At 40.8% G+C, this 23,532-nt stretch overlaps 1 protein-coding gene and 1 long non-coding RNA gene across 2 annotated transcripts in view; one reads left to right on the top strand and one right to left on the bottom strand.

The window, feature by feature from the left end:
- ntm (neurotrimin) overlaps positions 1–23,532 on the bottom strand; it is a 519,740-nt gene that overhangs the window by 184,714 nt on the left and 311,494 nt on the right. The window lies entirely within an intron of this gene.
- Positions 811–19,568, top strand: LOC116058145. The gene is made up of 3 exons (XR_004106965.2): positions 811–991; positions 4,006–4,012; positions 19,557–19,568. It is a non-coding gene; the product is annotated as an uncharacterized LOC116058145 (long non-coding RNA).

Raw genomic sequence — 23,532 nt, 5'->3', positions numbered from 1 at the left:
CCACAGCGCTGTGGAAATAGATCTGGCAATGACATGATCTGACACCCCTACTAATATTTCTCTTGAATATTTAGGCCTGGTGGTAAAACAAGACAAAATGTTGCAGATTCTGTATTGTTTAAACAGCAAAAGTGGCTTGTGACACCCTCCTCAGCTACAACACAACCCCCCCTCCCCAATCCCACTACAAACAAGTTCTCTTTCATACTGGAGTCCATCATATTACCCAGGGGCCACTGGGGTCAGCAGTGCCTGTCTTGCTCTATTGCCGGTCAATGATAAACAGCCTCAAATATCTCCAGCAGGGAGAAATGTTACCCTTGCTTTTTCCTGCTTCTGCTCCAATTGATCTGGCGTCACAAGTTGGCAGGATGATCAAGTGGCTCGTTAAGCAGAAGAGGAATTAGGTCTGAGTGTGTCAGACAGGAGAAAGTCGTGGCAACCCCCGGGGTACCTGTGTGGTATACCATCGCATGACACCTGTGCTCTCAGAAGGAGCTGTGCTTGTTCCTGCCGGCCTAGACATCTTTCCTCAGAGGCAACTGAGACAAGGAGTGAGCAGTCATTGGGTTGTGTCACACATTCTCACTCTTCCATTGCGTAAAATACGGTCGTTTGGTCATGTGCCTTTGGCGTTTGTTTTTCAGGCTTAAAGTCTCCTTTAGCGTCGGGACTCGTGCTGACTGACATGTGGCATAAGAACGGGACAGGTTAGGTTTAGGAAAAGAACGGGACACGAACCCCGGTCTCCTAAGGGGAACGTCCTGTGTTGTTTGACCCATCCACCACCCAAACTGCATTTCTGTCTTTCATACTACTCTCTACCGTAGTCTCTCTTAATACTACGTCATCTTACAGCACTGTGGTCGAGCTGCTGCTCTGCCCAGTGCGTTCCATACAAACGCTAAAGGGGGATTCTTGCATCGTATCTGACGTTGAGAGCCACTGCCCAAGCATCCATATTTTACGAGTTGGTAGTGGGAACGGGTTGGTTGTTTGGAGAAAATTGAGCCCTGCAACTAAAGACATATATGCTTGAAAAAAAGGGCACTTTCTGCATGAGAAAATATGCAGAATTGATACAGGACGTACGGATTTATTTAAAGAGACACCTTTACCATGAGGTAGTGGCAGAATATCTTGCACTAATAAACCATATCTACTTCTCCATCTATGGTTCTTTCCCAGGGAACTCCAAAGGGTTAAAGGAGAAACAGAAATGTGGAGGGGAGGAGGGGGATTATTACCAGGCTACAGCGCAGGTCACAGGTCTCCAGCATCCTCTGTAAGACTCACTGAACTCGATTTAGAGGATAGAGCGTGTCTGCAGGTACTCCTGTTCAACAAGGCAACATCCATTATTTCTCCTCCTGCTGGTATTGGTAACATCAACTGTGCGGTCTATACTCATCTGCTATCTCCCAACACAGATTCCGAAACCAATTATCTCAGCAATAAAAACATTACCAAGACTTCTATAAGTGCAATAATTGCCAGTCCAGTAGCACCACTGTGTTACCAGGAGTAAAAGAAACAGACAAGACGTTAATATTAGCCTTCGCTACTCTACCTCACTAAGCAGCCTCCACACAATATTTAGTGAAGCATTATTCTGTTCACTTTTTGAGCTGCAGGGCCAGAGCTGCACTGTAAATACACATGCTACATAATTGGCCGTGGTGAAAAGGAATACTTCTGAAATATTTGGCAAATAAACACAATGTGTTTCTCTTTGAAGCGAGCCGTACTTGGCGGTAACCGTGACGCACACACACTCACGCAAGAGAGAACGAGGTTGGCCAGACAGCGAGGACAACAATCTCAGAGTGTTCTTCCAGCTATCTGCCCTCGGATATGGACACAGAGGCAGGGGAAGGACCGGCAGAGCCAGCCATTCTCGCTCTCACAATATGTCTGATGTCGGCCCAAGATGCACAACGGGTGAAAAGGCTCAAACTCTCAGCAGATGGGGGAAATCTATCTCTCACAATGCACAAGCTTCTTATAGAAAACCAGGTTTTACAGAAGTTATATTGGTTAACCTACCAATGAATTATATTTATATATATAGTGCGTTCATACAATTCACAATACATTTATAAATTGAAATATCAACTCTGTTATGCCGACATGTTTGTTTTTGGGATAACTTAGAGTACAGTAAGCAACTGTGAAGTGATCTTTTAGCCATAAGCTATACTGTACAGGTGTTTGAGTCCAAATCCTTTTAGAAGTATAAGGTAGTTCATGCTGCTTCATAACAATTATGTAGTCTTTTTTGAGCAATATACAATACAAAACAAAGATCCTTAGCCCCATATTGTGTTGTTTAATGATGTTCTCAGATGTTTGAGTTAATGCAGGGCCTATTTTAGCATGGAACTTACTAAATTTACAACCTCAGCACTCCGTAAGTTACTCACTCTGTGGTTCAATCACAGCTTTCCCGCGTAAACCTCACAGACAATTAAAAACTACATTTCTTTACCTGTTATGCAGCAGCTGGGTATTTTGTGACCTACGTATGTCTGCTAGGGGTGGGGGGGGGGATCGACACAGCATAGTATTGCAATATTTTCCGTGGCAATACTGTATTGATACACAGACGCCAATTATCCATCTATTATTATATATGTGGTGGTCAGTTTGTCAAGCAGCAATAAAATTGAAGTGAGATGAACAAACAGAGAAATTTATCTTTTTACATGAAACAGATTTCCAGACAAAGTTTCCTTTTGGGGACATCATTAGAAATTGGGGAAAATTTCAATTTGGATAAAAGGTAATACATTGAAATACATGGCAGAATATTGCAATGTGTTTAAAAATAAATTATAAATTATATTAAATAAATAATACAAAAATAATAATAAAGAAATAATAAAGGAATTGCCCAGAGGGGACTTGCATCCTTGAACGATGTCTGCATACAAAAGAGGGGACGTCCATGAAGTGAAACTGTCTGTACCATTCAATACATGTTTGTTTACAGCAAATACTTAGTTTCTTTCAAAAATTGATAATTCTACTTCATACAAAAATTTCTCTGTTATACAAATATTAAGAGATGAACAGGCACTGATCAGGCACATTTACAATAAATAATGTTTTACCTCCAAATCAGAAGTAACTTGACTAAATGCACTTATATCAAAACTGAAGTGTTAGCAACAACATATATTTAGCCAAGTTCAATTATAGAAAGTATAAGATTTGCATAGATTTTTAAGTTTATTTCTACTTTCTCTTAAGTTACTGAGAAATATGCAACATGTATAGTGTGCCTGTCACTTCATACAAACTCTCAGTTCCATTGATGCAATGCTGAATCAGTAGACAGATAGTGAAGTGATGAAAGTTTTTTGACGTTTAAGTACTTTTTTTCCCCACACACTCACTATTTCACACACACACACACACACACACACACACACACACACACACACACATACACGCGCACACGCACGCACGCACGCACGCACGCACGCACGCACGCACGCACACACACACACACACACACACACACACACAGAAATGCTTGAATGCTTTTGAATGTGGACACAGTTATGAAGGACCTCAGGCCATCAGGCAGCTCAGAGCATTCTCCACAAGTTTAGGAAGAAGTTTACTTAGAAGAAGAGATAGACAGGTCAGGCTACTGAGTTTGGTAGGTTCGACACATAATGAATGATAAGCTACAAAACCAAATTACATTTATGTTCATTCCAACCAGGCAGAGTGTTATTTGATTATAAAGTCTTAGCTCTAATAATTCAAGACCTTTTCTGTAGCAAAAAAAACCCCCCAAACCTTCTGGTGGAGATCATTTTCTTGACTTCAACTTTTGACTTTAACCATGGTTATGGGCTCGCCAAGATGTATACTAATGAAACTGTGTGTCTTAGGACAGACTGCTTTATTTTTCTTCAGCATAATAAATGGGCTCTGTGGGGCAACAGTCCTCCCCAGCACCTCAAGACAAACTCAATAATGGCATTTTCTAAGGTAAAGTGTTTACTGCTGTCTAAATGCTGCTATTACTCTTCATAGTGTATGCTAAAGTGTTAAAAATGAAGCATGCAGTCGACATACTGTGGGTGTACTACTAGGAGTATATCCTACACATGATTAAAATGTCTTTTATCTAATCACATAGCTAAGATGGCTGATTTAGGCCAATGTTCCATAACCTTTAAATGCTGCTGCTCACAATGGAGCGATACCTAAAGTTAGGCGTTACAATAGAAAGCATTACGTTCCAGTCATATACCTAATATGCTGCAGTCTATATGAAACACTGCTGCACATTAACAATTGAACTTTAAAACTTTCTTTCCATTTGATTGACCTCTGTTAATTTCCTTTCACTTCTCAAATGTAGAAATGTACAATGGCTACTGTGATTAATTTCAATTTATGCGTTTCAGTTCTCATTCACTCAGCTCACCATGTGGCCACATTCAGGTGCTGAATGGAGCCCTTTTCTTTTTCTGCTGTTATTATCCTATGGACGTGTTCCCATAATTAAAGCTGTGGCAAAGCCTGATAATAGTGCAATGAATTCATGACTTTAAGTGTCCCACTGGGACTTGATATGCCATTTGGAAATGGCCTTGAGAATGTTTTTTTTTAAAGGTTACTGCAGAGATCAGATGCAGAATAGTATAATGTTCAGCAGAATCCAACAGATGGTGGAATGAGATCTACTGTAAGCACTGTAGTCTGAAAATTCATAATAGAAATTATCTCTTTAACTTTGCGCTGTAAAAAGAATTAAGCCAGCATGGCACACAATATGCCAGTTATCTTTACTGCAAATATACATTCCGTGGGGTAACTACTTAATCTCAGTGGATGTGAAATGACAAGAGCCAAATGAGCCTGTATAATGTGTAATGGTTGTAACCATGAGCCTATCAACGCTGACATTATCTACTTGGCAAGGGCAAATGACAGTTCAAGGGCAATGCAATTAAAAAAGACATTATACTGCCACAGGTATTCATGTCATTTGAGTGAGCATGCAAAGTATGCAAATATGATTGAGTTTCCATTTATTTAAAACACTGAGGAATGAGAAATATTTAGAAGAATCGTGCCGACCATCCTCTAACAAACATCTAAACATAAGATGTTTTAAAAGCTAAGAACTCACTAAATGATTCATTACCAAGGACTTAAAATTCCTCCAAAACCAATAAGCATAACCCATTACGCATTAAATGAGGAAGAAATAGAAAGTGAAAATGATTGTTTGTCTCTAATTTAGCATACATGTGGTGAACTATCAAGGATGTGTTTCAATACCCCAAAGTGCACATCATCAGTAGTCATTACAGGGTGGATTTCCTGAGAGAGGTCACACATGTTGCAGAAATAACAAGCTCTCCTCGCCGTCCCGGGCAGTAATAATGCATAAACCACAGCGCGTCTACCTCCAACACTGGGCTTTTTATTTTCAGCCTTAGAGGAGAAAAAGACACTGCAATCCTTGTTTGACAAGGAAACCAGCTTTGGCTGTCAAAGCTCAATGGCATCACACACACATAACATCTATCTTGTATTACGTGCGGTTGCCGGGGAAGAAGAACACTTTCTCAAAGTCCTTTTTTCCAACATCTCTCGAAATTCTCAATACGCTAACTACATGCTCCTTTTCCCATAACCTTGGCCCAATTTATTTCGTCCTCCCTGCTTTGCTGGCTCCTGGCATTTCCAATGGGGTGAGTGAGGTCACGGCGGTGCTCAATTAAAGATATGAAGTCATGTGCAATCTCTCTGCAATCGATCCAAAAACAAAGTCAGCCCAAGGTGATGTCCGACACCGATCTGTGTTTCATAATCATGCTGCTCTTTTCTGAGCTTCTTCCAAGTGAGTGAACTGGCATGGTCCCAGACACAACTATCAATAAGAGGGGGGAGGGTGTCCCTGGATGAAAACTGTTATTAACCTTCCTGTTTATTTCATTTAAATACATTTTTACTCCTTTGGAAAGTGTTTTTCAGGGCTGGGCGTGTACATTTTTGCTCTTCATTACTGAAAACGACTTTAATTTGTCTGCATAGCGGGGTATGTTGAGGGTTTCCTTTGAACAGATCAAAGAGAAAATATGTCATCAGCATGAGACATGTGGACCAGTACAAGTCGCTGGGTGGTTGAGCGAGGTAATCCTTGGATTTCTGATGGATCACAGGGGCCAAGGTGAGCGTTTGTCCCCTCCAGACACATCCTGACACCACAGCCACTGCCGCAGCTGCTAATTGAATTTGATGTTCCTTCCCCTGGTAAAGGTTTCCCGCTGCTGATAGATAGTCCAGCCTTTTCCTCTGTCATCTAAGCTTAGAGCAGGAGCCCATTTACATGAAACAGTTCCCCCCCTGTACACGGTTATTAGACGATCTGTGGAACAGAGATGGGTAAGTCAAGGTGACAGGGAGAAAATTACACATTCAAGGTGCATAGCAACACAGGCGGCCATTTCGCAGATGAAGAACTTCTTGTATGTCAGGAAGTCATCAGGGGCTGTTGCTGCTACTGTGGCGATGGATCGCCGAATGCAGCCATGCAAAGGAAAGTCACCTGTACTCCCGTTACCTAAGAAACAAGTCCAGGAGCTGCAAAGGTCACTGAGACTAAGTGCACACGGGGATGAACAGATGGATGCACTGCTGAGGTTGATAGCGTTATTATTAAACCAAGTGTTGGGCCTTGAAATAAGAAGAAAAAAAACAGCACTTGAAAATGTTTAATTATGACACCCAGTAATGAGTGTAGAAGTATCTCATACAATTTCCTGAAGTAGAGGTCTGCCCTTTTTAATACATCTTTTTAAACTTAATTAAAAGAAATGTTCATATAATGCAGTAAACCACTGTGCTGTGAGCACTTTGGCTTTGGAATCAAGATGATGTCTAACTTCTCCCTTCCAAAATGGCTAGATTAACATATTAATACTCCATGCCATTTGCTCTTTTCCTGTTTTGCCAATAGCAGATCATTTTGTTCCACTTTTCAACCGCAATTACTGCAAAACCATTCTGTTACATGAAAGAACGTGCCCTGAGGCATGGTGTCTTTGTTCAACATTCACATAACAGCTCCTCATTACAATCTCTGACTGTAAATCAGAAATTCATACAATACACAGACCACAGCGGAATCCATCAATAGCCCTGTAGCTCGTTGTGCTTAGAATTTTGATTTCAAACAAATATTCAATTATGAAATGAGACACCATATGGCAGAGTGGGTTCCGGACTATCTGCCCACATAGTGCTGTTACCTATGATCACCATCACACACATGCTATGTTTTATTCATGAATCCTCATGGTCCAGCGGCTCACTATGGGCCACTTGGTCTGCACTGAGATAAGGGTGGCTTACTTTACCCTCTCTTAATATGAAGGGGTCAAACGGTGCTTAGCGTTTGTACTGGTGTGCTTGAGAGTTTCCTGTGTTGTTAGCATGATCTTAGTCTGTTTAACTGGTCTTTACAACTGAGGCCGTTTGTTTCTTACCAACGATGGCTCAAGCTGCTGCCAACGATCCTCAACAGCCACTAACTATTCTTTGGTTGTTGTTTCATGGCTATAAGCTATCAGTGTTAAAGGCATAGTTCAGATCTTTTGAAGTGGGGTTGTATGAGGTACTTATCCCTAGTCACTGGGTATTATCTACAGTAGATGGTGGTTAGCATGCCGCCAGTTTGGGGAAGCAGGCAGGAGTACCGACATTGACGCAAAGCAATGTCCTGCTGTGGACGGAGGCAGCAGCTAAACGCAATTTTAGACACTTGAGCTAGGGCCCCAAATTTGGGCCATCGGTATCATCTGGGGGGACAAAGTCTCATAGTGATTTTTGGCAAGGTATACACCCCTAGTACTAGAAAAATCACGATAGCTGTGCAGGGGTGGTAGCGAAATCACTTTTTTTCAGCTCATGAAGTTACTAACCCCCTAAGATAAATTCCGTTTTTGAAATCTGGTGTATATCTAGTTCTGGCTCATGTAGGGATATTGTCAATATTCTATAATATGGTGCTTGGTATCATTGGAAAGGAGACCTTTTAGGCTTTCATTTAAGCCCAGTACTGAATCGGTCTGATAAACACAGAGGTCACATGACTTCTTTAAACCAGAAATAACACACATTTTCTCACAATTTCCACCTAAACTGTATGCTTTCTTTTATCCCTGGGGCATGAAGGAACATCAGGGACACAAAACTCAGCAACTTCAATACTCAAGGCACTCTGATGATTCAGAAAATGTACAATATACCCATACTATTTATTTGTGAGAGCCTTAAATTAGACTTGTACAGCCAGCAATCTTCAAATCAAATCCATCTTCAAAATAGAATAGAGCCAATAGAATGGACAAATAGAATACCCTATTAGTCCAGGGCCAAATGGCCTATTTATTCATGTACAGTTGTAATAAAAAGTAATTGCTTCAATAGTGTTGTCAACATAACACTTGTAAGTGGTTAACAAAATGTTTCTATCATGTATTTTGATATTCACCCACTTTCAGTTAAAATGTCAGAAAGCAGCTCATGCACGAAATGTTGATGGATTTCGACAGTTTGACAAGGTTTTGTCAGTGTTGTGAAAAGCTTGTTGGTTCAGTTGACTGGTTATAACAACACTACCAACTATGCCATCTTCAATTAACTTCCAATGACTTCCAGGGGTATCAAATGTAAGTACAAAATATCTTTTCTCTTGTGCTTGTGAATTGATGGGGAATAGACAGAGGGAGATTATACCTATAGCTGTACCTGTAACAGTAGCTAAGCTTGGTGTTTTTTGCAGGCTAGCTATCTAGCAGGCTAGCTAGCTTGCAGGTTAAACAGTGTAACAGTAACAGTAACTGCTACAGTGCAGGCTAGCTAGCTACAACAGTTCTCCTGGATAACGATTATCAGAGGTGAGGCTGATGATTGAGGTTTCAGCTAATAGCTTGTATCTCACATGTCTAACTTAACAGTATGAAGTCCAATAAACTGACTTTTTCTTTCCCCTTTACTGTTAAGGTGCTTATTTTGTTGTGTTTTAATTGTTGTTAGATGCAACAACAATTTTTCAAGAAAGCTTTTTACTAAATGGATTTTATAGGTTTTCCTCTTAATTATTTTTAATAACCTTGATATTTATATATATATATATATTTGTTTTTATTAAATTGCATTATGTATGCTCTGTAGCACTTCGAGATTGCTGAAATGTAAAGTGCAATACAAATAAAATGTATTATTATTATTATTATTAACAAGTATATAGTCTCAGTTGTCATTGTTTGTTTACATCCTGCTGCCGTAAAGATGACTGTGTGACTTCTTCTTCTGCTTTGGTATGTTACAGCCATAGATGGCACTACTACTGCCCCCTAGCTGTTAGCTGTTAATTTGAAATGATGCATATAAAGTAGACCTAGTTTTTCTGTTCTTTTTTCTTATTAAAGTGCCCATATTATGAAAAAAATCACTTTTTCTGGGATTTGGGGTGTTCTTTTGTGTCTCTGGTGCTTCCACACACATACAAACTTTGAAAAAAATCCATCCATGCTGTTTAGAGTGAGATACGGTTTCTGAATGTGTCCTGCCTTCAGTCTCTGGGTGAGCTGTTCAAAATTGGCACGGCTTGTGACGTCACAAGCCGAAACGAGCAGGCTAACCGCAACCATTAGCTTGCAACGCTAGCATGCTAACGCTAGCATGCTAACGCTAGCATGCTACCTCGTTCTCAATAGCAAAGCACTGCTACAACACACACAAGTTCACCATAATCTACAAAAGAACTACTTCCATGTGCGCCCTCATTTAGAAGTCTCCCAGCTAATCCTGCCTTGTAACTGACTGAAGTTGTAGAAACTTTCTTTTACTGTCTATAGAGCTAGCTAGCTGACATGATCTACATCTGAGCTACTGAGCATGTGCAAGTGCAATCAAAGATAGTACAGAAGAAGAAGAAGAAAAGAGGTCTCACTCTGTAGCTAAAACAGAGACCAGCTGAAAAGAGGATCTGCAGCAGTGAGAGAGAGCACTGCAGTACAACAAAAATATGGTGTTTTTTGAAAATTAAACCATGTAAACCTATTCTGGTACAACCTTAAAATACAATTATGAACCTGAAAATGAGCAGAATATTGCTGCTTTAATGCAGACTGAGTCCTGAGTTCATAGATGGACTTTACCATCATATTTTGGTTTACTCACAGAAATGCTCCGGAATACGGTGTCTGGGGCTGCTGGGTTGTCTTGAAGGGTGTGGCTGTTTTGTGTTTTTTTGTGGGTTTTTTTCTGTATGTCTATGTGCTATGTGTGTATCTGTACTGCTCTAACTTATGACTTACGGAACCTTTACAACCCTGTATTGCATCATTGTATTCAATCACTTTCATATTTATGTTTAATAAGTGACAGAAGGCCTACCACTGGTTATTTTTGCACTTTCAATGGATAATGCTAAAGGATTAAAAATCATTCACTTAAACATTAGGAGTCTTTTGCCAAAAATTGACTTACTTCGTGCATGGGTTGTTCTCCATAAACCTAATATTATTACACTGTCTGAATCATGGCTTAACAGTAACATCTCAGATAACGAAATAAACCTCACAAATGATGTCTTATATAGATCTGACCGGTGCTCCAGGGGTGGAGGTGTGGCGATTTACGTTTCCTCTGATCTCGTTTCGGAGTTAATTATAGCCACAATTGAGCCTCTACATTTTGAATGTGTCTTTGTTAAGGTAATCTTTCTTGCAAATAAATGTTTATCTATCGGTAGTATCTATAGGCCACCCTCTTCACCTGGAGAGACCTTTAATTGCCTGACCGCTACTATTAATTCCATTTCCTGTAGAAATTAATTTATAATACTGGGTGATTTTAATATAAATTGGTTAGATAAGTCTTCTAACAAAGAAAAACATATACTTAATAGTTTAAGTTTTACTCAATTAATTAATGAGCCTACTCGAATCACCCATAGAACCCAATCTTTGCTTGACTGGATACTCATTACACACCGGAACAGAATCATAATGTCTGGTGTTATGTCTGACTGCTTTAGTGATCACTCAGTTGTCCTCACACAAGCTGTAACATTATGCTGACCAAACACTAAGAGGATGTGCCACCCAAAAAAGAGATGAAAAGATTCTAGCAGTAACAAGCAGAGATGTAGTTGCTGCAGAGGCCCACTATCATCGTTCATGCTATAAGGAGTACACAAGAATCAAGAAAAAGGAGCCCAAGAACCAAGATAACAATGCAGGAACAGATGGTGATGAAGAGTATAAAAGTATTGAAAGGGAAGCCTATAAAGACCTTTTTGTGTATATCAGAACTGATATCATACCCAACAAAACAGTTGTACAGGTCATTTCTTTGCTCACAAAGCTCACATCATTCATGCTATCTGGTGGAGTTACAAGACTGCGGGATTCAACAAAGAAGAACATTCGAAGGACGCTTGAAAATGAGCTGGGAAATTAGGTAGATATATTTCCAGATGACAAAGCCAAATTGCTGATGGTTCCTCAAACTGTTTCTAGAAGGGATGTTGTCTTGGAAAATCAAAATCTGCTGAGGGAACTCAACGTTTGGAGGGCCAAGTCAACCAATGTCAACAAGATCATAGATCAGACATCGTCACATATCAGATCAATCATTAAACAGGAGATGACTGTGACCCCCTGGCCATTCTATCCATCTGATGTGAAAGATAGTGGTTATATTACCTTACCAGATCAACTAGAACAGCTTCTCGTTGGACTGCTCACTAGATGGTGAGGCAGTGGAGGAGCTTCCTGACCAAAGTCAATAACAAAACTAGTCTCATTAGCTTCATAGTGAATGAATGGAGGAAGCCAGAATACAGAGAAAAGCTACAGGAGAAGATTCTATATGCAACTGTGATTGACAAATGTTACAGAATCGCATATCAAGACAGTGAGGAGGTGTCAACTCTTCAATGTCAACAAGAAGAAGCAGATGGACGACTACTTCTCCATACCGCTCATGCCGCAAGAGAGGGATACCAATCTATTATCTGTTCAGAAGACACAGATGTCTTCATCATGTCTTTAGCATTCTGTGACCAGATTGAGGCCCCATTGTTCCTGAAGTGTGGCACAAGAACCAGTACAACGCTGGTAGCTATCAGGAAGGTTGCAGCCACTGTTGGCATGGACACTTGTAGGGCTCTCATTGGGTTGCACGCCTACACAGGATGTGACACTGTAAGCGCTTTTGCAGGCAAAGGGAAGACAAGGGCACTTACACTCCTGATGAACAACAAAGAAACACAAGACAGATTCTTGAAGTTGGGCCAGGAATGGGACCTCTCACCAGAACTGAGCAAAAAACTGGAGGCATTTACATGTGTCCTCTATGCCCCAAAAGCATCAACCACCAGGATCAACAAGCTCAGGTACCACCTTTTCTGTGCAAAAGGTGAAATCGAGAGTCATCAACTCCCACCGTGCAAGAATAGCTTGAGGCAACACACACTGCGAGCTAACTATCAGGCTGGTATTTGGAGAAGATGTTTAGAAAAGGACCCACAAGTGCCAAGCCCTGTTGTCAGAGGATGGAAGATGGAGACAGAGGAGGAAGGTGAACAGTTGGTGCTGCACTGGATGGAAGGCCAGCCAGCACCTGAAGCTGTCCTGGCTCTACTCGCCTGCAACTGCACAAAAAAGTGTTCACTCCCACGATGTATGTGTCTTGCAAATGGCTTCAGGTGCACAGACATGTGTAAACTGACAGAGTGTGAAAACCAGGCGACCTGTGTAGAAAGTTCAGATGAAGACGAGGACGACATGGAAAATGATGATGATTAGATAATAAAATAATGGATATCAACATACAAACCAGTCTTTGATTAAATATATTCACTTTACAACCTGTTTCTTTATTGACTTTTACAACTAATAGGGCTCCATCCTATTTGTCCATTCTATTGGCTCTATTCTATTTTGAAGACTTGTGCTGGCTGCACAAGTCTAATTTAAGGCTCTCACAAATAAATAGTATGGGTATATTGTACATTTTCTGAATCATCAAAGTGCCTTGAGTATTGAGTATAAAAGAAAGCATACAGTTTAGGCGGAAATTGTGAGAAAATGTGTGTTATTTCTGGTTTAAAGAAGTCATGTGACCTCTGTGTTTGTCAGACCGAGCACATATTATTTAATATTGACAATATCCCTACCATGAGCCTAAACCAAATATACACCAGATTTCAAAAACGGAATTTATCTTAGGGGGTTAGTAACTTCATGAGCTGAAAAAAAGTGATTTCGCTACCACCCCTGCACTGCTATTGTGATTTTTCTAGTACTAGGGGTGTATACCTTGCCAAAAAACAATGATAGCATTTGTCCCCCCGATGATACCGATCAAACCCCTGGCTCATGGACTAATGGTAATTGACAAAGTTTCCTTGTGTCAATAAATAGGGTAATCCGGGCACCATTACATCTCCTTCAAAATGTATTTGCTGTTGAAGATTCGTTGTATAGGAACGTTATTTCATAGAAGGCAGAGTTGCATTCACAGATATTGTAGAAAGCAAGAATTTGAAAATGTTGGCAGCGGATGCAATTGAGGGTTTTGCTGAATCGTTTAATATGGATGTTGTAGTCTGGCGATAGGGTTGTGTGTTTGTTTGATTGCCTGCCTGCTCATTGTTCTTGTCCTATGGGCCTTTGTTGTCATAAAGCTATAGTGCGCATTTCTGTCAACCCCATGAGGAATTTTAAGTAATGACAACAAAACTGTCTGCGCACTGTCCCCACACCTCCTCCACGCAGTTACTAGTAGCCAAGGAGGACACAGAGGATTAATAAAAGATGATGGACTCTTCAGAAGAGGTCATTATCTTCACTCCAGTTTTTGCACGCGAAAGTCGCCGGACACCACAATCTTCTGAACATAGTCATACTGAGAAATACAGAGAGAGTTGTGTGGAGCTGATAGTCTTAATTAGCTTTTTAGCAACTCATTTGGCAATGGCTTGAATGTAACGGATGCTCATTAATGTCAAAAAGTTACGTACTAAAGCTTGAAGTCATTGTCTTCCCAGATCAGAACATTTGGTTTTGTGAGTATTGAAACCGAAGTAATCATAAAAAAGTACGACTCAATAAAGCACAAATTGTATTAAACTTAATATGTGTTTTAAATTGAGCAGAATAGACATTTATTCATGAAAATGTTAGATATTAGTTTGACAAGGTACCATGCGGAGAATTTAGACCAGAACGTGGCAGGTATACACAGAAATACACGTTCTCTTTGCCCTAACCACAAAACACACACTCAAACACAAAACGCAATTCTGCAGCTAACAGTCAGAATTGGTGCCGGACATCTGGGTTCCGTACAGTGTTTGTGACAGTGACATGACAGCATTCTTTTATAACTCCCTTATATGCCCCTACAGTGACAGCAGGGGATTGGAGAGAGCTGCCAGGAATCATGGAGAGGAATCCCTGTCAAGCCCTACCCTTAGGCTTCCCCTCCCTCATGTCAAGATAGATAAGCACTAGAACCTCATGGGAAGCACAGCGAGATGGAAAGAGGAGAGACAGAGACAGAACAATAGAGAGAGAGAGAGAGAGAGAGAGAGAGAGAGAGAAACAGACAGACAAAAAGTGCCACAAAAAGAACCTTGCTTTCTAGGAAGGCTGGATTATGTCATTTTTTTTTCTAGGTGAGATATCATGCTCCAAATGTCATTTCTTTCCCTGGAAATTGGAAAGTTGGATTTTATTGGAAAGGAGTGAAGACAGACATATGGAGATATGAGTGTTGTATTTGTATTTATGGTGCTAGCAACAGTTGATGGTAACTTTTTTCAGTAGCTGCCAGCGTGTCCTCGACTTTGCATCTAGAATGCTATCCTGTGCCTAATCAATAAAAGCTTTAATCTTTTGATTGATGAGAAACTCTAATGGAGGGAAATCCAACTGTAGTAGTAAACCAATGTGCCTGACGGTGTTTGCAAAGTCTTAAAATAATAATAATAATAATAATAAGACATAATAAGACATAATAAGACATAATAAGACATAAGACTTCTATAGCGCTTTTCAAAGTCCTCAAAGACGCTTTTCATTCAAATAAAACATGCAGAAATATTTTTAATAATGACAAAAGAAATAAAATACCAAGATTAGAGTCTTGAATAAAATAGAAGAATAGATGAAACCCGTCATTACATTACTTTACTTATTTGTCTTTTGTGTGTTTAACTGCGTGGTACAGGGTGGTGAGAAAAAAGGAACTAATCCATAATTGTTTTTACAATAAAAAAAAAAACTAAATCAGCAACATGGCCTCTATTGCTGGCAGAGCGTGTTAAACCAAAATTTAAGAGATGATAGAATTGCACATCAATACATGTATTTCATTAAGCATAACTCCTGGCGAGCATTAGCTGATATTGGTATGGCCATTATCAGACAAGCAAACATTACCCTCAGTTACATTACCCTCAGCGCCAAAGAGCCATCTGAATATCACATGGGAAACTAGGAACTATCCTTTCAGTTTGCCTCTTTCCTCGTTGCCAAACAGCAAACGGGTCAATAACCCATCATTATGGAGCTTCACACTTCGCTGGCTGCAAATTGACTGCCTGGAGGATTAAGGAGAAAAGCAATGATGCCAATGCTGGAGATGAGACAACATTGCTCATTTTCTCTACCTACTAAAAAACCCGGGGTTCTTTGAAAATACTGGCACTTGACTAAAGAAAGAGAAGGCAGCGCGACAGGACATAATCCTGTCACTCTGGGTATTGTTGGTAAAATGTGAGGGCATATAGCCTATACGTATTTGGATCAATGTCCTGTCAATGTACAAAAAAAAGTAGAGCAAAGTAGAAAGAGGGTCAAAGTCATATGTTAGACAAAGTCACTTTAGAATTGTGAGTTTTGTTAGTCTTCAATAAGATTGTTTCAGGTAAACTGTTCTATTTTATTTGACTCAAGTTATTTTGTGAACCCTACTGTAATCTGAAGACAGATTATTATATTTTCTCTAACACTTCATTTATTACATGCTTCACAGCCCATCTCACGGCACCATCCCGTTTTGTCGTTTCTCCTGAGAAACGCCGGTGATTTGCATGGCTTTCAACCTTCATGAATAAGAAGAAGTATTCAGATCCTTTACTGCAGTAAAAGTACTAATACCACACTGTAATAACGCTCTATTACAAGTAAAAGTCCTGCATTGAAAATGTTAATTAAGTACAAGTATGTATCATCAGAAAAATGCACTTAAAGTATTAAAAGTAGTGCTGTCAAACGATTAAAATATTTAATCGCAATTAATCACATTAATGTGATAGTTAACTCGCAATTAATCGCAATTAATCGCACATTTTTATCTATTCTAAATGTCCCTAGATTTCTTTTTGTCCCATTATTTTTTCTCATTTTAATGCTCTTATCAACATGGAAAAGTGGATCAGCTTGCTTTGTGCAAATGTTTTTTTGTTGAAAACAACATTGGCATATACTGTAGTGTTCAATTTCACACTAACATCCATGTGCTTCTGTCTGAAGTCATCCATTGTCGCCTGGCATTGACAAGGGGGCGGAGAATTGGCATCAGCTGTGTGCTTGGCCATCAGCTGTGTGCTTGGCCATCAAGTGGTATTTCAGACTGGACGTGCTGCGATGATAGCTCAGTTCACAACGACAAAACACACAGATCACTTTGGTCTTGTCAATTGAACCATTTGGCAACTTTTTAAAAGTAAACTTTCCATTCAGAATCTTATTGGCATCCATTTCGGCGTCTCGCACTCGCCATCCACTCAAAACGTAATGTTAGCCTACTACTCTTTGGCCGGCTCACATGCCCAAACAAGTGTGTGCGGCGTGCCTGTTGTTTTGTTTCCCATTCTAGCTAGAGTGGTAGTGTGGTGTTGTAGTTTTTCTAACGTTACTAGTTGTTGCAACAGCATGTGAAAAAAAATACAAAGTTTGCTAGGCCAAAAAGAAAGTTAATCTCGCGCAAAAAAAAATTTACGCAGTTAAAATGGGTTTGCGCTAACGCCGTTAATAACGCGTTTAACTGACAGCACTAATTAAAAGTAAAAAACAAATCCTCCTATTTTAGAAAGTGTAAAGGATCCAACCAGTTGTGTGTTTAATGGTCTAATCATCTCAGCTGGACTTGTAGGCCGTTATATTGTTGGTTAGTTTCATTTATAATAAAACATCAGATTGTATAAACTACTTGTGTTTCTTATAAATCTTAATGTGTAAAGTAACTAGTAACTAAAGCTGTCAGATGAATGTAGTGGAGTAAAAAGTACAATATTTCTCTCTGAAATGTAGCGGAGTAGAAGTAGAAAGTGGCATGAAAAGAAAAGACTCAAGTAAAGTACAAGTACCTCAACATTTGTACAACAGTACTGGAGTAAATGTACCTAGTTACATTCCACCACTGCCCACAACCCACAACCCAATTTGATGGGCATGTGCGAAGCAGACAGGCCAGCTGACCTAACGTAGCTGTCGCTGTTGTCAAAAGAGACAACTCCTAGTCACCAAGTTAGTGGCCATGCTTTCTGCAACGCCTTTAGGGTTGATTTGATTATAGGCAGAGTGTGAAGAACGACGTGAGCCAAGAATGACATGCTAATAATATCAGAGGCAAATGCATAGAGACGCACACACTCATTTTATCTCCAGGACCAAGCGCCAAACTTCGGGTCACAGGGCGTATTCAGTGGCCGCCCCCTCTCTGTGGAACTCAGTCCCTAACCACATCAAAAATGATAGATAGATACTTTATTGATCCCCAAGGGGAAATTCAAGATCCCAGTAGATTAAGGACATCACACACAACATACACATACATCATAAACAGGATGATAAAATAACAAATCCACATGAATAATATGGACAATAAAAGAAAAGATACTAAATAAAAAATCCACATGAATGTACTATAAGGGATGTATAAGCATTGCAGTGACGGGGCAGGGACTGACCCTGTGATTCAGTATGTATGGTAATGTCCCCAAACTGTCACACCGTCACCGTTTTTCTTGTGTGTTTGGTATACAAGCACGTTATAAGGAATACAGTATAATACTCAGGATCCAACCTTTTGACAGATGTGGTGCTTCAACACCGTGATGCTGCTTACCATGACACACATTGTGATTTCCCTGAGATCAACAACCGCTGTTTGTCCCTCATTCATTTTCTGCCTCAAACTCTCACTTTACTTCATATTCACTCTTCTACTTACTCTGTTATTGTGCTACTCTGTTGCTTTGCTTAGTCCGTATCATATTAGACCTGCTACTTTTTATTTTCAAAAACATCTTAGTCTCAAGGGGGTAGCCTCTGTTGCTCCCCTATTAGGTTAGCCGTGAGCCTAGCCCTACTTAGCCTACTAGCTTAGCCGCTAGCCACCCACGGCTAACTGACTAGGGTGCCTCTGCTAAAGAGATGTGTCAGTCAGTTACAGCTCATCTCTGCTAATGTTACCTTAGCTGTCAAGGGCACCAGTGGTGGAATGTAACTAATTGCACTTCCTCAAGTACTGTACTTAAGTACAAATGTTGTACTTTACATGAGACTTGAGTCTTTTCTTTTCATGCAACTTTCTACTTCTACTCCACTACATTTCAGAGAGAAATATTGTACTTTTTACTCCTCTACATTCATCTGACAGCTTTAGTTACTAGTTACTTTACACATTAAGATTTCTGCACACAAAACACATGTAGTTTTATAAAATCTGATGTTTTATTCTAAAGTAAACTAACCAACAATATAACGGCTACAAGTCCAGCTGAGATGATTAGACCATTAAACACACAACTGTTTGGATCCTTTACACTTTCTACAATGAGAGAGTTTTTCTGCATCGAGTACTTTTACTTTTAATACTTTAAGTACATTTAAGTAACATTTTCAATATAGGACTTTTACTTGTAACACAATATTTTTACAGTGTGGTATTAGTATTAGGTATTTGGTATTAGTACTTTTACTTAAGTAAAGGCTCTGAATACTTCTTCCACCACAGGCTTGATAGCAGGCCTGTTAGTGATAGTGCTAGCATAGCCATGTCGGCTGATGAAGCAGAGGTTATTGCCGTTCAGTGGCATGGACAAGCTGGCAGGATCAGTTGTATGGCCCGGTCTGCAGTCAACCCTCCCCACTGCAAATTTTAGGACCCTTGCCATGGTGGTCCTGTTGGCCTGCGTGCCTCCTCTACCCCCGTCGACAAGGTCAAACAACACATATTATCAATGTGAGATTAGTCTCGCTTTGCCAGACACAGCGCTGCTGAGGAGGGTCTGGCTAGTCCTCACAGCATTCCGGGATGGGATAAAATTGTGCTCTGGTTTATTGGCATTTCTTTAAACCAATCATAATCGTCTTAGGCGCCGCTAAGCGCCGGACAGAGCCAAAATAGCGCTGCAAAATAGCCTCTGGAAGGAACTTGTTTTGGTGGAACATGTACGTTCAAAAGTTGTTTTAGTCTTGCAACAGAAAACTCAGATTGGACAGATAGTCTAGCTAGCTGTCTGGATTTACCCTGCAGAGATCTGAGGAGCAGTTAACCATAGTCCTCAGAAATCCACCAGAGGTTAGAACGCCAACACAAAGAAAGAGGAAGGTAATGGACATCTGGCCGAAGATGAGGGACATCCAGCGGAATTTCCGGCGGCACCTGAACAATCCTGGAAGTGGAACGTCGTGTATGTAGACTAATGTGAGATTAGCATAGCCAGCCATTGTCTACTGCCTGAAGCCAGAGCTTCCAACATACAGGCTAATCTAAGGGGGGCTGGCATCAAGTACCGAGAATCAGGGCATTGCTGGTTGGCTTGTCATTGTTGTTAACAGGGATTTAGTTTTGTTGATAACTGGTCTTTCTTTAGGGACGGACAGACGCCCCAACCTGCTAGAAGTGGACCACCTTCATCCTACTGGAATATGCGCTGCTATTTTATCTATTCAATTCAATTCAGTTTTATTTATAGTGTCAAATCACAACATGAGTTATCTCAGGGCATTTTACAGATAGAGTATGTCTAGACCACACTCTATAATTTACAAAGACCCAACAGTTCCCCACGAGCAAGCATTTGGTGTGACAGTGGCGAAGAAAAACTTCCTTTAAACAGAGAGAAACCTCGGACAGACCCAGGCTCTAGGTGGGTGGCCATCTGCCGCTGCCGGTTGGGACACAGAGACACAGATACAGATATAGAGAAATATGATTCATAATAATTATAGCAGTTGGTATGATGAACACTGGCAATTATAGTACCAATAAAGATAATAGAACTATGACTATCTAGGAATATAGACAGGTTTTTGCGGCGAGTTTGACATTAGGGCTCGGCAGGTCATAGGTGTATAGAGAGCCTGCTAGGTTTATGTCCAGCATGTGAAACCTTCACAGTGTAGACTATCAAATGTCTACAACATTAAGACCCTCCCCAGCAGTATCCCTCACAAGTTATCGGTCCCTAAATATGTGGATATTCCTACTACTGACTGTATTGTGGTCACAATTTTATTTTGCTTACATTTGCTGTATTGTAATATTGATATGAGGAAGTTTGCCATTAATATTGTGTGAATAATTTCAGTAAAATCGCGTAGTCCTATGTTTATCATTTATTACATAATATGTATGCATGTAAACATCAGCTATTTGCTCTTTCAGTACAGAGAAATCCTTATCTGCCCTCACAGAATAAAGTGTGACCTTACTGTAATACCACCATTATGATTCCACAGGACTCATATGTGATTATGATCACATAAATTGTGTTCATTACATCCTGGAATGAAGAGGCAACCCATCATCGACGTGCGGCTGACGGCTATCTGTTGCTGTCCAGGATTACCAATCTAAAACTCATGTCTTTTTCTTACTTTTCTTTCTTTCTTTCTTTCCATGGACCCAAAGAAAATGATGATGTGTGGTGGAACGAGTTGGATGAAGCAGAAATATTTCATTTGGAGGAGAAAATATGAAAGGACAAAAAAAGAAAAGTAATGTCAGTCAGCGTGGCTTTAATACAGCAGCATATCCAACGGGAAGTAGAGTGGGAAGTGGAGGGAGACGGGAGCTGTTTCTGATTCGCTGATACGGTTTTATTATCTCTTTGAGTCCCGAACAAGTTGCCGGCTGGCTGACTGGGCGGCTCGGCGGTATAGCCGGGGCTGATGGGGCTAATGGAATTGGAATGCCGGGGCCTCATCTCTCAGTTGTGATGGCTTGGTGACAGGCCCTGATGGATCGCTGGGGCTGAAGGCTCGCCTGACAGTCACGCTCGGCTGATGGATTGTGAAATGAGACAGACATACAAAAGCTGTGGGCAGCCCAGACCTGGACTGACCCCCGCACCACCACCCTCCTCGGTCAACCGGTGTGCTCTGTACGAAGAGTGAGCGCCACAAAGCTCACATCCATCTTCCACCCCTGCGGCTCTGCTGGGCGCCATGGAGACACATTGCCCAGCCTTGGGACCTGGCCAAGTTTTGAAGTCTTTTAATGACAGACTGTGGGCATTCGTCACGCTGACATTCCTCCTGAACGTAGCCCCTCGCTGTATATCCCCCTAAAGAAACCTCCGACAGGAGAGTATTATCTACTTCACATCAACACCTACATCAACATAGCTCCAATTCCTGCAGTTTCGGACGACCTATTAGGGAACTGTTACAGGAAACTGCATTTTAGAGGAGATGATCTCACAGCAAAAAACAAACAAGAGCTCAGTAATTAAATTGACACAGCCTACATTTTCTCAAGAGAGTTTTGGCGAAACAGGTCTCTCCTCTCTCAAAGAGAATTAGAAAAAAAAATTGTTGGACAGGGAGATAGAAAGGACTAAAACATAATAGTTATTTAAAAAAAAAAAAACAAAGGCAGAGAGTGATAGTCCACCAGAGGGCTGTCTGCAGCATAATTACAGAGTCTCCCATCATAATCATAAAAAGGACTAATTTAGCAATTTTGATGGTGTTGCTTTTTTTAAACCAATTTGAACAGATGGCAGTTGAAGCATCCTGGATTTTTTTTTTACTGAGGGTGAGGATTAATGGAAGTAAACAGAGAGCTGGGGGATATCAAGAAATGTGTTGCTGGTGGACATTAAAATGACTTATTACATGTTTATATGAAGGCATATTTCTTTCTGTGTAATTATGGCTGACTTTCCCTTACGCTGCCTCTCTCTCTGTGTTAATCTTCCCAATGCCACCTTTGGGTGTTTATGTGAGCTTTAGTTGTGGTCACATTTGGTGAGGAATCAGGTAGTCTATGTCCACGACGTTCCACTTCCAGGATTGCTCCGTTCACTCTTTTCAGCCGGATGTCTGTCCCCTTCCTCTTTCTTTGTGTTGGCGTTCTAAACTCTGGTGGATTTCTGAGGACTATGGTTAACTGCTCCTCAGATCTCTGCAGGGTAAATCCAGACAGCTAGCTAGACAGCCCAGTTTCATGGCAGTTTGTGAAATTGTGACGTTATTTAATCTATTGATTTCTGTACAGGGACACGTTTTTCTGTTTTTTATCGTGTTGGGGAGCACGTATTTTAAACTAATGTATTTGAATGGGAAGCATATTACTTTATAATAGCATGACTACGGTAGCGAGTAGTATTGAAAATCCGGAGGTTGGTTGGGGTGGTGGATGGGACAGGACTTTCACCCCGGAGCCCGGGGATCGCGTCCCGTGTGTGGTAGTTCCTTTCCGAGTTCTTCTTCTCCTAACCACAACCGTCCCGTTGTTGTAGCGCGTCTCGTCGTTGTCGTGCAGCGTTTAATTTCCCCGTTGTCGTGTCCCCCAGAGACCGCGGATCGTGTTGTCACCATGTCCCCCAGAGCAGGCTGCAGCCCAGCTGCAGCCCAGTGTCATGGCAGTTCGGGAAATAGTTACGTTTCAATTTCGTGGTGACCACCACAAAATAAAGTAGAAAATTGTTTCCCTGTACACGAATCAATAGATCAAAATAACGTCACCATTTCATGAACTGCCGTGAGACCATGAGACCATGAGAGTTGAGCTAGACTATCTGTCCAATCTGAGTTTTCTGTTGCACGACTAAAACAACTTTTGAACATACATACGTTCCACCAAAACAAGTTCCTTCCAAAGGCTATTTAGCAGAGGCACCGTGGCTCCGTCCGGAGCTTAGCACCACCCAAGACGATTGTGATTGGTTTAAAGAAATACCAAAAAACCAGAGCACATTTTTCTCTCATCCCAGAATGCTGTGTTGACTAGGTATGGCAATGCAAGACTAGGAATCAGGTGATACTGCACCTCTCAAACACACTCTGATGTTAACAGCTTTCCTTGGGAGTGATTTCCCTTTTGCCCCTTTGAATATCTGTCTCTCCTCCACATGTGGCTCTCTCTCAACTAATGATATACCATGTTTACGGCAGTGCGTCCTAAGTTTCCTAGATCTGCACAATCACTGGCCTCATTTGTGTGATTTCTATGAGACTG

The sequence above is a fragment of the Sander lucioperca genome, chromosome 13 (assembly GCF_008315115.2).
Source record: "Sander lucioperca isolate FBNREF2018 chromosome 13, SLUC_FBN_1.2, whole genome shotgun sequence".
Taxonomy (NCBI): Eukaryota; Metazoa; Chordata; class Actinopteri; order Perciformes; family Percidae; genus Sander; species Sander lucioperca.
The sequence above is the reverse complement of the archived record's forward strand: the minus strand, read 5'-3'. Positions and strand labels throughout refer to the sequence as shown.